Genomic DNA, 14,348 nt, shown 5'->3' on the forward strand with positions numbered 1-14,348 from the left:
TCACATTATATCACAGTATATTGGACCGTAACCCCTGTGTGATGAGGAACATCCTGGTACATCCAGCCTCTATCAGACATCTATCCTCTATTAAAAGGCTTCTGTATCTGTTATCAGTTCACATTATGTGTCCTTTATCTTCATTCATAATGTTCATCACTGTTAGCTTTTAGCCTCGCCCCCGCTCGCTTCCTCAGGTTTGTCTTCCTCAAGTCTCACCAGTGAAAACATAAGCTGCTGTTTCCTGTTGATTGGTGATCAGCTCCAGTTATATAAATATATATAAATATAGAAACTGTGTGTTTTTGAATTTGTGTTATTTTGTGAGCTTTTGCACAGAAAAGTGGACTGGAGGTGCTTAAACTTAGCACAAAAAATAAGGACATTTATGTTTCATGACAGAGAAGATTTGGCAAATTTCTGGTAGAATTCCCATTTATAAAGGAAATGAACAGACTTTCCAACGGTATAAGATTTATTCCAAGAAGCATTATTACACCAATCAAATAACCTGCCAATCACACATTAACTTACTTTTTGTGGTGGTTTATATATATCTAAGAACCTTAAACTGTAAGTGAAAGTCAACCCAAATATATTTGATTAAGTTATTTGAGAGAATAGAGAATTTCCTGTTTTCTATTAAAAAGTAAAAAATATACATAAAAAAGACTTTTTTTTACCCTGAACTAAACTCTCATTAAGAATGGACCAATAGAAACACTCCAAAATGACCTGGATTAAAGTCTTATTACATTGGCTTCTATTGAAGGGTGAGAAGGTGTTTTGTGGGACAGTGATGATACATATATGTGTGGATTCGTGTAAATCCTAAAGGTGGTTTCAAAGCTGGTTTAATTTGAAACAAACTCTGTAAGGCAATTATAATGCAGTAGCGCCCCCGTGTGGACATACTGGCTCAAGATTGTTCATGGGTCCTTTAATTTAATACCAGATCAATTCTGAATATTAATACATGCATTTCTTAAATAGCAATTATTTCAGTTGATTGTTTTATTGATGTGCAAGATGAACAACGATGACCATGTTTATTAGTTGCTTTTTAAATATTTATTTGGTGCAGCATCTGTTATCAACAATGACCCTTTTTATATTATCATATTTAAATAAGAATATGAAACAATAAAGAAATGTGCTATTATTAAGTTTCCTAACTCTCTGTCATTACAGAGTTAACTTTGTGTGGTGTGGTGGAGGCCAGTCTGTTCCTGCAGAGTTGATGCACTACTGGACTGACTGGCCTCAGCTAACAGATGGTGGAATACGATGGATGACATCACTGGAAGGTGTTCCCTAATGTGTGAGATCTAAACCTTCCTGTAGTCTGGACCAGTGTCAGCTGCAGTGTTGAGGCTCCATCACACCGAATGGACAGAGAGAAAAAGACAGAAATGTGGGGTTAGATGGACTGTATCTACACAGAGTTCTCTAATACTCACAATAAACAGATACTGAAATAAAAACCGTGAAGAGTGACCATGTGAGACTGTAAGCTTTGCGAGTGGACGGGGCTAAGCCTTTTGTCATGTAACTTTTTGCAGAGTCTAATAGTGAGTACTATAGTACTATAGTGAGCTCTGTAATTCAGGATTAAAAGAGAGGTTGGCTGACATGGAGTTGGATCCTGATGTGCTGAAGGTTCGAGACGCCTGAAATCCTGCAACCCAAAACGGGAAAGACCATCAGCGACAGAATTGCATTGTCCCGGAATATGTTCAGCAGTTAATATGAAATAATGAATAACCGATTGCCAAGTTTTGCCAAGAAAATCATACAAAAGATGCAAAACAAATGTCAGCTTTACAGCAAAACAGAACCGAGAAGAGTACTTAACACCAGCTCAAAAGGTCTTTGAAGAAAGAACTTTGCTGTGTCTTGCGGGACGAAGGCACCGAGGGCACATAGACTTGGGGAGGGGTTGTTAAAATGATTACACAGAGGAATACCCCTGTAGGAAAGGTACGCCACCTGTCCAGAGAAGTGCTTACAGATTCAGCACCAGGGAGAGCGCCCGGGACAACACCAAGGCAAACCTTGGGGCAGAGGGAAGGCACCTGGCTGTGAGACCCACACATGGAACAAGAAATGGCGGACCAACAGCTCCGTGTACACAACAGACCGATCCAGATGATTTAAACGAGTTAAACGACGAGTTAAACAGTGCGATAAAAGACGCTGACTTTGCGGAAAACGACTTATGATACTCATAACCCTGAATGATGTCAGATCTCACCTGGGAGCAAACCACCGCAGCGGCGGGAGGAACAAAAGGCAATGCTGATGATGCTGCATTGGAGTCTCCTGATAGAACTTTCACTAGAGCTTTCATTTCTCTAATACTGACAGATGGTGGAATACAATAGACATCATTAGTGGAAGGGTTTCCCTAATGTGTGAGATCATATGGTGAATGGAAGTCAGCTGCAGTGTTGAGGCTCCATCACACCGACAGACAGAGATAGAAAAGTAAAAGAAAGAAATGTGGGGTTAGATGGACTATACTGGACCTTCTTATCTACACAGAATTCTCTAATACCAAAAATAAACTTACAGAAATGAATAATAATTTAATAAATTAACAGGAGAGTGTGGTGAAGGCCAGTGAGTCTACCAGAGTCGGATTGAACTGACTGAGGCTCCATAACGCACACACATCATACATAAGAGGGAAAAAATGTGGGGTTAGATTGACTGTATTAGGTCTTCTCATATACACAGAGTTCTCTAATACTGAGAAAACACAGATACTAAAATTAATCGTTTACTTACAAGAGGGTGTGGTGGAGGCCAGTCAGTCCAGCAGAGTCGATGCACTGCTGGACTGACTGGATTAAGCTAGTCGATGTGGAAATGGACATCACAGCTGCCTGTCCTAGAACTCCAGTATGGAGGCTCCATCAGAGAGAAAAGGGAAAAACAGAAATGTGGGGTTAGACGTACTGTATTTCGCCTTTTACTCTACAAACAGTTCTTTAATACTGACAATAAACAGATACAGAAATGGACCATTTACTAACAAGAAGGTGGGGTGGAGGCCAGGTCGTCCAGTAAAGCCGATGCACTACTGGACTGACTGGCCTCAGTTAACAGCTGGTGGAATAAGTGGTGGTCCCTAAACCTTCCTGTAGCCTGGATCAGTGTCAGCTGCAGTCCTGAGGCTCCATCACACCGATGTACAGAGATAGAAAAGTAAAATAAAAAATTGTGGGGTCAGGTGGACTGTATTTAACCTTCTCTTCTAAACAGAGTGCTCTAATACCAAAAATGAACTTACAGAAATGAATCAGTTACTTACAGGAGGATGTGGTGAAGGCCAGTCAGTCTAGCAGAGTCGGATTGAACTGACTGACTGAGGCTCCATAATGCAGACACACATCATACAGAGGAAGGAAACAGAAATGTGGGGTTAGATGGACTGTATTTGATCTTCTCATCTACACAGAGTTCTGACAATACTGACAATAAACAGATACTGAAATTAATCGTTTACTTACAAGAGGGTGTGGTGAAAGCCAGTCAGTCCAGCAGAGTCGATGCACTGCTGGACTGACTGGTTTGAGCTAATCGATGTGGAATAAAATGGACATCACAGCTGCCTGTCCCAGAACTCCAGTATGGAGGCTCCATCAGAGAGAAAAGGGAAAAACAGAAATGTGGGGTCAGACGTACTGTATTTGGCCTTTTACTCTACAAACAGTTCTTTAATACTGACAATAAACAGAAATGAACTTTTTACTTACGGGAAGGTGGGGTGGAGGCCAGTTCGTCCAGTAAAGCCGATGCGCTACTGGACTGACTGGCCTCAATTAACAGGTGGTGAAATAAGTGGTGGTCCGAAAACCTTCCTGTAGCCTGGATCAGTGTCAACTGCAGTCCTGAGGCTCCATCACACCGATGTAGAGATAGAAAAGTAAAAGACAGAAATGTGGGGTTAGATGGACTGTATTTAACCTTTTGATCTACACAGAATTCTCTAATACCAAAAATAAACTTACAGAAACTGTTTATTTACTTACGGGAGGGATTGGTGGAGGCCAGTCAGTCCAGCAGAGTCAGACTGAACTGACTTATTGAGGCTCCATAAAGCAGACACACATCATAAAGAGGAGGGAAACAGAGATATAGGGTTAGATGGGCTGTAATAGATCGCATAATTTAGACACAGTTCTTTAATACTGACAATAAACAGATACTACAATGGATTGTTTACTTACGGGTGGGTGGGGTGGAGGCCAGTCAGTCCAGCAGAGTCAATGCACTACTGGACTTACTGGCCTGAGCTAACAGATGATGGAATAAGTGGTGATTCCAAAACCTTCCTGTAATCTTGACCAGAGTCATCTGCAGTGTTGAGGCTCCATCACACCGATGTACAGAGACAGAAAATTAAAAGAAAAAAATGGGGGTTAGATGTGGGGTTAGATGTACTGTATTTGACCTTCTCATCTACACAGAGTTCTCTAATGCTGACGATAAACAGATAAAGAAATTAACCGTTTACTTACGGGAGGGTGTTGTGAAGGCCATTCATTCCTGGACTGACTGATTGAGGCTCCATAACGCAGACGCACGTCATATAGAGGAAGGAAACAGAAAAGTGGGGTCAGAAGGACTGAAATTAACAGTCTACAGACACAGACATCTAATACTGACAAATAAATAGAACAAATATACATGGAAATGAATTAAATAAATGACTCACAGTATTGTTTGGGGGGATGTGCTGGACCCCAGTCAGTCTAGTAGAGTCAGGGCACCTGCAAAGAAACAGAAAAAGAGTGGAGAGGCACTGCAAAAGTTTTAAAACACAAAATGGACAAATTCAACTACAAATAACACTGAATTACAGAAAATTAATAGAAAAGATCCTCACCTTATTTAATAAAAGCACAAACACAACCTATATTACAACATACTAGAGAATTTATTAATTAATAAATATACTTATATTAATTAAACATTAATAATAAACATACAAAAAAATCCTCAGATATTTTAAAATTAAAATATTAAAACTATATTAAATAGGGGGAAGTCTTAGAGTGGGGGTTAAATGAGCTGTAAATGAATTTGAAATAATTAATAGACGTATAATAGAATTAATAGGGAAGGTAGGGAGGGGTTAAAGAAAATAAAAGAAAATGATGACTTATTCCAAAGCCTCCAGGCTGTCCAGGAGCTGGTTGACGTGGCTCCCGACCAACTCCCACACGGCTGCGGCCACAGATACAGGGTCCTCGTACACAGACTCCTCCAGAGCAAAGATGGCCCCCAGGAAGCGCATCAGTGCGTTCTGAAAGCAATCAGAAGAAGAGGCTGTTGTCAAAGGAGGCAAACAAAACCCTTAAATCTACACCATGTCTGCTCTGAATGTCTGGAGGAGAAGCTGTGAGGTTCTCTCTTCTGTTTTGTGAAGGATTCTGAGGGTTACCTGGACCAGGAGCTGGTACTGCTGAGCCCCGGCACTGCTCTGCTCGCTGGTAGCAGAGAAAGAGGATATCACGGCCATGAGATGATCCAGAAATCCCCCAGCCGTCTGCAACAGTGTGAGAAGTGGTACAGATGTGAGAAAGGCTGCTTAGTTCTGTGTAGGCTCTAATATCTAGAACACAACACACGCAAGAACTGAAAACGTCTCTTACCGGACAGATCGGAGGTCTCCCTCCAGCCTGAAGACCAAGGATCACCACCTCATAGACGATGTCTATGAAGTTGAAGTGCTGAATCTGAGAGTAGGAGGAAACACCAGGGTCAGAAGAACCATCCATTTTTCTACGAGGTACAAAGGTTTTCACTCAAGCCTGGTTAATGAAACTCACCCCAATCTGCGCCAGCTCCTCTTCAATTCCTTGATGGCAAGAAGGATCCTGAGCCAACGCAAGCAGTCGGTCGTACGCCAGCAGGAAGACGACCAGATTCTGCAGGATGAACAGAGAGATGTTTAAAATCACATTTATTCATTTTCATCACAGTGTTTTAAGTATTTCAGGGGTTTTAGATCGTGGTCATGTGGTTACCCTGTCGTTGAGATCGGCCAGGTCACTGAGAACTGCCTTGCCGGCCTCACAGACGTACTCTCTGCGCTCCGCGTCGCTCAGCAGGAACTACAGGAATGAAGAACGGGATGTTAGAGAAGGAAGAACACAAGACACAACTGAAGACCTTGAGATGTGAAAAAGTACTTTCATGGGTTGCCACTTACAGTGAAGGCCAGACGCAGGGCATTCCGCTTTGGGGAGGTTCCTGATCCCCTGAATGGTTGAGAAGGCACTGTGGGAAAAAGAGCAAATCTCCCATTTCAGAATCAACACAAACACCTCAATTCTGTTTACAGTGTACAGAACTTAAGCGGCTGTGACACTTACTGCAAAGCGGGCACCTCCCTCGCTGCAGCGCTGCCTCCAGTCGCCTGTAAGACCAAATATTCCACTTTATTTAATGCTGAACAGAATTGGAAACGGTACGACGACGCCTCATAACACTAGTGTGATTAGTTTTACCTCAGGAGCTGGTCCGGGCTGAGGCCAGTCAGAAGAGCTGGACTCCTGCTGAGGCTCTGGCTGGCAGGTGGTGTCCTCAGGCCATGAGTTGGCAAAGGAGGTCCACCCGTCATCGCCGATGACCAGGTCCTGATACGTGTGGAGCACCTGTAAAACAAACAACACACACTCTATACATCACATCTCAAGCTGGGGAGAAGTGTAGCGTGTTGGCTTTCTGAGGTACGTTCTACAAGAACATGCAGATCAGTTCTGACTAGAACGTGCTAAAGTTACCTGAAAGTCTCCAGATGATTTGGGGGTGGAGCGCTTGGTGAAGCGGCCGGACACTACACGGTGCAGGTGACCTTCGATGCGCTACAAAGACACAGGGCATTACCCTGTGAGTCAAAGGCCATGAGGAAGCTAGACTTAGGAGAACGTGGCTGAGACGTCTTACCTCAGCGAAGGTCACCTGTGCTGCCGATGCGAACCAGATGGGGGCCTGAAAGAGAGAGGTTAGAGGGTTCATATGAATCACGTGAAGAATAATTAATTACATATAAAAAATAATAGAGTAACAGAAACAACTAGAAGTGGAAGAGTTTATCTACCTCCTCAGAAGGTAGAAGAAGGTTGAAGAAGTCGTTGGTGAGGATCCACCACGACTGGGTCACGTCCCCCCGCATCAGGAGCACGTGGTGTCGGCGCACACAGATCTTCTGCAGAATAAAAAAACACACGCAAGTAAGACGCAAAGCTCCAGATACGAGTAACTATACCAAAGGAGTCCTCACCTGCTGGTGTGGGTTGAGCCACAGTCTGTAGGAGAAGTGCTAACTCTACCACATAGGAACCATACAGACACGAGTAACCGTACCAAATGAGGGTTCTTCCCCACAGGAGGAAGTGCATACCTGGTTGTCCCGGATGTACCACCGCCGGTAGGAGAACCTAAGGGTCCAGATGGAACTGAGCACATCCTTGGGGCAATGATCCAGGATCAGCTGCTCCAGAAAGCGCCTGGGACACTGCAATGAGACACGGCAGAAAGACTGCAATGATCTGCATCCTATTAAATCATCTCTGCAGTATAAAGTATCTAGAACCTCCCAAATTCCAGTTAAACCAACTGCATCATTTCTCTTACCCGGTACGGAATCACAGATCCAAACGGAGGGCTGAGGGTAAGCTGTCCGTCCTCCGCAGTGATGACCAGATGAATCGCTGGGTCTGAAAAAGAGAAACAGTGAAGACACCCCTCCTATCTTGAATACAGGACAGTGTGAGTCACATCCTCCATCTTGTAAACCTAGCTAACCTAGCTAAGTACCCTAGCTAACTTAGCTAGCTAGCTTCAGACAGACCTCTGTTTCGCTGCTTAGCTTCTCCAACACTCAAATACACAAACACACAGCTAGTGAGCACATTTTTACATGAGTCTATCTTTCGGCTTTAACGCTTTAAAGAGCTCTAGCTACCTTCTGCTGCAGTCTGGACAGCGGCATCGACGGTCCTCGGTGTCCGCTGTCGATCTCGGGACCTGCGGGCAGAGAGGACATAATAAGCTCCGGCAGTGGCAGCTGCGACCCCAGCTGCGAACAGGAGGGGGCGCAAACGGAGCTCCACCGCCGGGGGGCAAAGAGCGAAGACGCTGTGCATCGTGGAAACAGCTGAAGTCGCTCTTCTAGAAGGAGATGGAGGGTCCTCGTTGAAGGAGGTGGAGGGTCCTCGTCGAAGGAGGTAGAGGAGTCCTCGTTAAAGGAGATGGAGGGGTCCTCGTTAAAGCAGGTGGAGGGGTCCTCGTCGAAGGAGGTGGAAGGGTCCTCGTTAAAGGAGATGGAGGGGTCCTCGTTGAAGCAGGTGGAGGGGTCCTCGTTAAAGCAGGTGGAGGAGTCCTCGTTGAAGCAGGTGGAGGGGTCCTCGTCGAAGTTGTTGAGGTGGTTCTAGAGGAAGAAGAAGGAGTGGAGCTCGTCCAAAATGGAGCTGTTGTAGAGATGTAGTTGCTGCAGAAGAAGCAGGAGTTGGTCTCGTCGAAAAAGCTGAAAAGTTCTCAGAGGAGCAGAAAGAGCAGCTGAGCGCTGTGGGGGTCGGTAAACAACTGAGGCTCAACGTTCGTTCTACCGTTCTAGATTGTGACCTGGGTTCCACCTACGTTCTCTTACAGTTTAAAGGGAAACATGTTCAGTGTCTCCATGGCGACAGAGAGCGAAAATAACAGGGTTATCTAGAAAGGAGTTCAGGGACTAGTGAGGTTCTCCATTTACACTGAGGACTGAGTTCCCCACCCTCAGGTTCTGCACACAGTAGCGCTAAGAACCACGTTTGTCCCCAAGAAGTAGCTAGAAGTACCTCTATATCTGTTCTAGATCTGTTTCTGAGAAGCAAGACAGCTTTTTTTGTGATCAAGAATTTTTATTTCACAAAACAACCAACAACAAGGGTATGGGGGCAACAGACGACTCCAAGCGAAGTCCAGGAGTAGTTCAGTTTTGTAGGATTGCCTTTTTAGCTGCAGTAAATCCAGTAAATGTCAGACCCTCAGTATCGTGCTCTCCCCCAGGGGGGTTGCGAGCTGCCTCCCACAGGCCCAAATAAGGACTTCTGTTCTATTTCCGTTCATGTGTGTCGATTCAGAGACTCGGTTCGTGTTCGTTTACGTTCATGTGTGTTTGGTTCAGTTCGTTTGTGTTCACGTGTGTTTCGGTTTTGATTGTTTTTGTTCCTTGTTTAAGTCATGCGTTTCACCTGAGGCTGGCGGTACTTAAGGAGCCTGGACGTCTTAGTCCGAGGCCAAATTGCATGTTTGGAACCGAGAGGCAGCTCGAGAGGTGTGTTAGGACCAGCTTCTGTTCGACTTCCTTGTTCGTAAGCAGGCCATCCGGCCATCCAAGGACTCAGCGAGGCTCGCTCACTCTCAGCCAAGATAGACCCATGACTCTCATTCCAGCTAGGCGACCCACGCTCACACAGTAGTACCACGTTTGGTCGGCCTAGCCGTTTTTGGTTCTGCAGCTGGTCTCCTAGCTCTCTTCCCTTCATTTAGAAGTAGTCTCAGCGCCGGTCTAGCGCGTCTTTAGTTCACCCCTGGTTGCCCCAGGCTCTGCCTGCAGGTTTTCGTTAGAGTCCCCCAGTCTTAGGTGTGTTTGTTTTCGCCCTCTGGTTTTTCAAGTTTGTGTCGTGTTCATCTGTATGCCTTTGTGTTCATCCCTCTGTGTCTGGCCTAACCCGCCATGACAGTAAACAGTAGTTTATTCTGTATGACCTTTAACCCTATATTGGAGTTGTCATTCCGGAGACTCAAACATGGGTCATAATTTCACTTAATTTCCAGTAAATCAGACAACACTGAATTGATCTATTTCCAGAGTTTTCCCAGAACATATTTAAAATGGACCAGCAGCAGTGTTGGTACATATATGACAATGATTGGTAGTTTGGAGCTTCATTTTAAATCTTCTATATGGTGTCAGGTATGCTCTGTGAATGACCTTAAAATCAGTAAGTTGATGTGTTACATTTTTGGAAGGCCTGTTAAGATCAGACCAAGTAGTTCCCCATTCTGGAGTATGATTTAAGGCAGCAAACTCTCTGTTCCATGATGCAGCAACTGAAAGAGGTTTCATAGTAGCTTCAATCAACTTACGGTAGATCCTGGATACACATCCTTTGGAGGGCACATATGGTTGGATCCGATCCAGCTATGGGAAAGCACCATGGAAGCCCATAGGTTTTTAACCCTGAAATGCTCTATAAAACATCAAATTCCTTCATTACAGATTGAATGGAGACATCCACGCTGTCTAAACACAGAAGAATGTCATCAGCATAAAGCGAAATAAAGTTGCTGTGATCTTGAATTGTGATAGGAAATATTGAGGATTGTTGAACAGCTTGTGCTAAAGGTTCTAAAGACAGACAAAATCAATGGGGGGAGATTGGACACCCTTGTCTAGTCCCACGCTCTAGCTGAAATGCAGGGGACATTAGATTGTTGGTTAATACTGATGCTGCAGGAGAATGATACAGTGTTCGCAGCACTGAAATAAACGTTGTACCCAAACCCAAAATGTTCAGGGACTGCTCACATATAACTCCACTCAGCCTATCAAAGGCTTTCTCCACGTCCAAAGAGAGAACTGCACAAGAGCTAGGAAATGTAGGTGCAGCGTCCAAAATCTGAAATAATCTCCGGATATTATCTGAGGCAGGACGGCCATTTATGAACCCAGTTTGGTCTTCCCTTATTAAAGCAGGTTCCACAGTTTCCAACAGCAAAGAGAGAACCTTAGCAAATAATTTGACGTCGCTACAAATAAGAGAAACAGGCCTGTAGCTTGAACATTGTAACAGGTCTTTTCCTTTCCAGGAATCCAGTATAAGAGGTCCCACTAAATCCCAAAGTTCCACATACAAATCAGGTGGGGAGCCATCCAGACCCAAAGCAAGACAGCTGTGTGGAGAAACTGCTCACTCAGGTGAAAATCTCCAATGAACATTTTTTGTTGTGGTTTTAAATCACTTCAGCATGCTTCCAATAATGAGCTTCAGTCTAAAAGATAAATTCAGTGGAGATGCTGGGGATTGAACCCAGGACCTCATACATGCAAAGCATGCGCTCTACCACAAAGCTACATCCCCAACTGGCTGCAGGTTGTTGGCAATGTGCCCATGGGACAAGCCAAAGCTTTAAACTTACAGCAAGGGAAGAGTTAAAATCCTGCATAGTCAGCATTTTAACATAGTAAGCTTGAACATCATATATGATAGGGCATGCAAAAGCTACCAGCAAAGTGACATTGGGCAGAATCTTCCAAGAAAGAAGGCACGGACAGGGGTCGAACCCATGATCTTTGGCTTACGAGACCGACGCCTTACCACTTGGCCACCATGCCAGCTCATCAACTGTGCTAGTCCCATGACTCTATGCCTCAACTAGTCACCTAACAATTCTTGGCTGACTCAATGAATAAAATTCTTGCTAAATGCTCAGTTTGACCTTTTAGCAAACGTTGGTGTGACCTCTGCTTCAGTACAAGAATGTGCATGTACTCCCATCCTGGGCACCGTGCAAGACATGCGGCAGAATTTGTCTAGAACTAAATGTCTGGTTTGTGTTTCTCTGAAGTTGCAAAGAAATACTCTAAAAGGTCAGACAATGAAGAAAAATTCCTGATCCTCGTAGTCTGAAGTTGCAAAAAACAGCCCAGCAGGTTATAACATGGAGATGGAGAGGATTGAACCCTGGACCTCATACATGCAAAGAATGCACTCTACCACTGAGCTACATCCCCACTGCCAATCTTCCGTTTGAGGAACCCAAGAGCATGAGTAAAAGTAAGCCATTCAGCAAAAATGGGGGGGATTTGATTAACATGTAATAAAAGCTCCAATTAAGCTTCTTTTTGCTTGGAAAAGGCACGAATGGGGATCGAACCCGTGATATTCGGTTTACAAGACCAACGCCTTGCCACTTGGCCATCGCGCCCACAGCCTTGTTTTTGAATTGGCGTGGAAGCACTGGACAAATGTACCTGTAAAAGCAACAGGAGTTATTTACCTGAGCATAACAGTAAACATTCTTCTGATACTGTCTCAGAAAATGCAAATCAAGCAAGTTCCTCCAGCAGCAAATGCCTTTTTAATGAATATTATTTGTTGTGGTTTTGATTCACTTCAGCATGCTTCTAATAATGAGCTTCAGTCTAAAAGACAAATTCAGCAGAGATGCTGGGGATTTAACCCAGGACCTCATACATGCTAAGCATGCGCTCTACCACTGAGCTACATCCCCAACTTGCTGTAGGTTGTTGGCAATGTGCCCATGGGACAAGCCAAAGCTTTAAACTTACAGTGAGGGCAGAGTTAAAATCCTGCATAGTCAGCATTTTAAACATAGTAAGCTGGAACATCATATATGATGGGGCATGCAAAAGCTACAAGCAAAGTGACATTGGGCAGAATCTTCCAAGAAAGAAGTCACAGACAGGGGTCGAACCCATGATGTTCGGTTTACAAGACCGACACCTTACCACTTGGCCACCATGCCCGCCAGTCAACCCACCTAGTCCCATGACTCTATGCCTCAACTGGTCACCTAACAATTCTTGGCTGACTCAATGAATAAATTCTTGCTAAATGCTCAGTTTGACCTTTTAGCAAACGTTGGTGTGACCTCTGCTTCAGTACAAGAATTTGCATGTACTCCCATCCTGGGCACCTTGCAACACATGTGGCAGAACTTGTCTAGAACTAAATGTCTGGTTTGTGTTTCTCTGAAGTTGCAAAGAAATACTCTAATAGGTCAGACAATGAAGAAAAATTCCTGATCCACGTAGTCTGAAGTTGCAAAAAACAGCCCAGCAGGTTATAATATGGAAATGCAGGGGATTGAACCCTGGACCTCATACATGCAAAGCATACACTTTACCACTGAGCTACATCCCCAACTTGCTGTAGGTTGTCGACAATGTGCCCATGGGACAAGACAAAGCTTTAAACTTACAGCTAGGGCAGAGGTAAAATCCTGCATAGTCAGCATTTTAACATAGTAAGCTGGAACATCATATATGATGGGGCATGCAAAAGCTACCAGCAAAGTGACATTGGGCAGAATCATCCAAGAAAGATGGCACGGACAGGGGTCGAACCCATGATCTTCAGTTTACGAGAGCGACACCTTACCACTTGGCCGCCATGCAAGCTTATCAAACTAGCTAGTCCCATGACTCTATGCCTCAACCGGTCACCTAACAATTCTTGGCTGACTCAATGAATAAAATTCTTGCTAAATGCTCAGTTTGACCTTTTAGCAAACGTTGGTGTGACCTCTGCTTCAGTACAAGAATTTGCATGTACTCTCATCCTGGGCACCTTGCAACACATGCGGCAGAATTTGTCTAGAACTAAATGTCTGGTTTGTGTTTCTCTGAAGTTGCAAAGAAATACTCTACTAGGTCAGACAATGAAGAAAAATTCCTGATCCTCGTAGTCTGAAGTTGCAAAAAACAGCCCAGCAGGTTATAACATGGAGATGCAGGGGATTGAACCCTGGACCTCATACATGCAAAGAATGCACTCTACCACTGAGCTACATCCCCTCTGCCAATCTTCCGTTTGAGGAACCCAAGAGCATGAGTAAAAGTAAGACATTCAGCAAAAATGGGGGGGATTTCATTAACATGTAATAAAAGCTCCCATTAAGCTTTTTTTTGCTTGGAAAAGGCACGAACGGGGATCGAACACGTGATCTTCGTTTTACAAGACCAACGCCTTGCCACTTGGCCACCATGCCTGCCAGTCAACCCACCTAGTCCCATGACTCTATGCCTCAACTGGTCACCTAACAATTCTTGGCTGACTCAATGAATAAATTCTTGCTAAATGCTCAGTTTGACCTTTTAGCAAACGTTGGTGTGACCTCTGCTTCAGTACAAGAATGTGCATGTACTCCCATCCTGGGCACCGTGCAAGACATGCAGCAGAATTTGTCTAGAACTAAATGTCTGGTTTGTGTTTCTCTGAAGTTGCAAAGAAATACTCTAAAAGGTCAGACAATGAAGAAAAATTCCTGATCCTCGTAGTCTGAAGTTGCAAAAAACAGCCCAGCAGGTTATAACATGGAGATGCAGAGGATTGAACCCTGGACCTCATACATGCAAAGAATGCACTCTACCACTGAGCTACATCCCCTCTGCCAACCTTCCGTTTGAGGAACCCAAGAGCATGAGTAAAAGTAAGACATTCAGCAAAAATGGGGGGGATTTGATTAACATGTAATAAAAGCTCCCATTAAGCTTCTTTTTGCTTGGAAAAGGCACGAACGGGGAACGAACCCGTGATCTTCGG

At 44.3% G+C, this 14,348-nt stretch overlaps 3 non-coding genes across 3 annotated transcripts; all 3 read right to left on the bottom strand.

Annotated features, from left to right (window-relative positions):
* Positions 1 to 11,323: 11,323 nt before the first annotated feature.
* trnat-cgu (transfer RNA threonine (anticodon CGU)) lies at positions 11,324 to 11,395 on the bottom strand. The gene has a single exon. It is a non-coding gene; the product is annotated as a tRNA-Thr (tRNA).
* A 521-nt stretch (positions 11,396 to 11,916) lies between these two features.
* trnat-ugu (transfer RNA threonine (anticodon UGU)) lies at positions 11,917 to 11,988 on the bottom strand. Its single transcript has one exon. It is a non-coding gene; the product is annotated as a tRNA-Thr (tRNA).
* A 234-nt stretch (positions 11,989 to 12,222) lies between these two features.
* trnaa-agc (transfer RNA alanine (anticodon AGC)) lies at positions 12,223 to 12,294 on the bottom strand. Its single transcript has one exon. It is a non-coding gene; the product is annotated as a tRNA-Ala (tRNA).
* Positions 12,295 to 14,348: the final 2,054 nt, after the last annotated feature.

The sequence above is a fragment of the Salminus brasiliensis genome, chromosome 6 (assembly GCF_030463535.1).
Source record: "Salminus brasiliensis chromosome 6, fSalBra1.hap2, whole genome shotgun sequence".
Taxonomy (NCBI): Eukaryota; Metazoa; Chordata; class Actinopteri; order Characiformes; family Bryconidae; genus Salminus; species Salminus brasiliensis.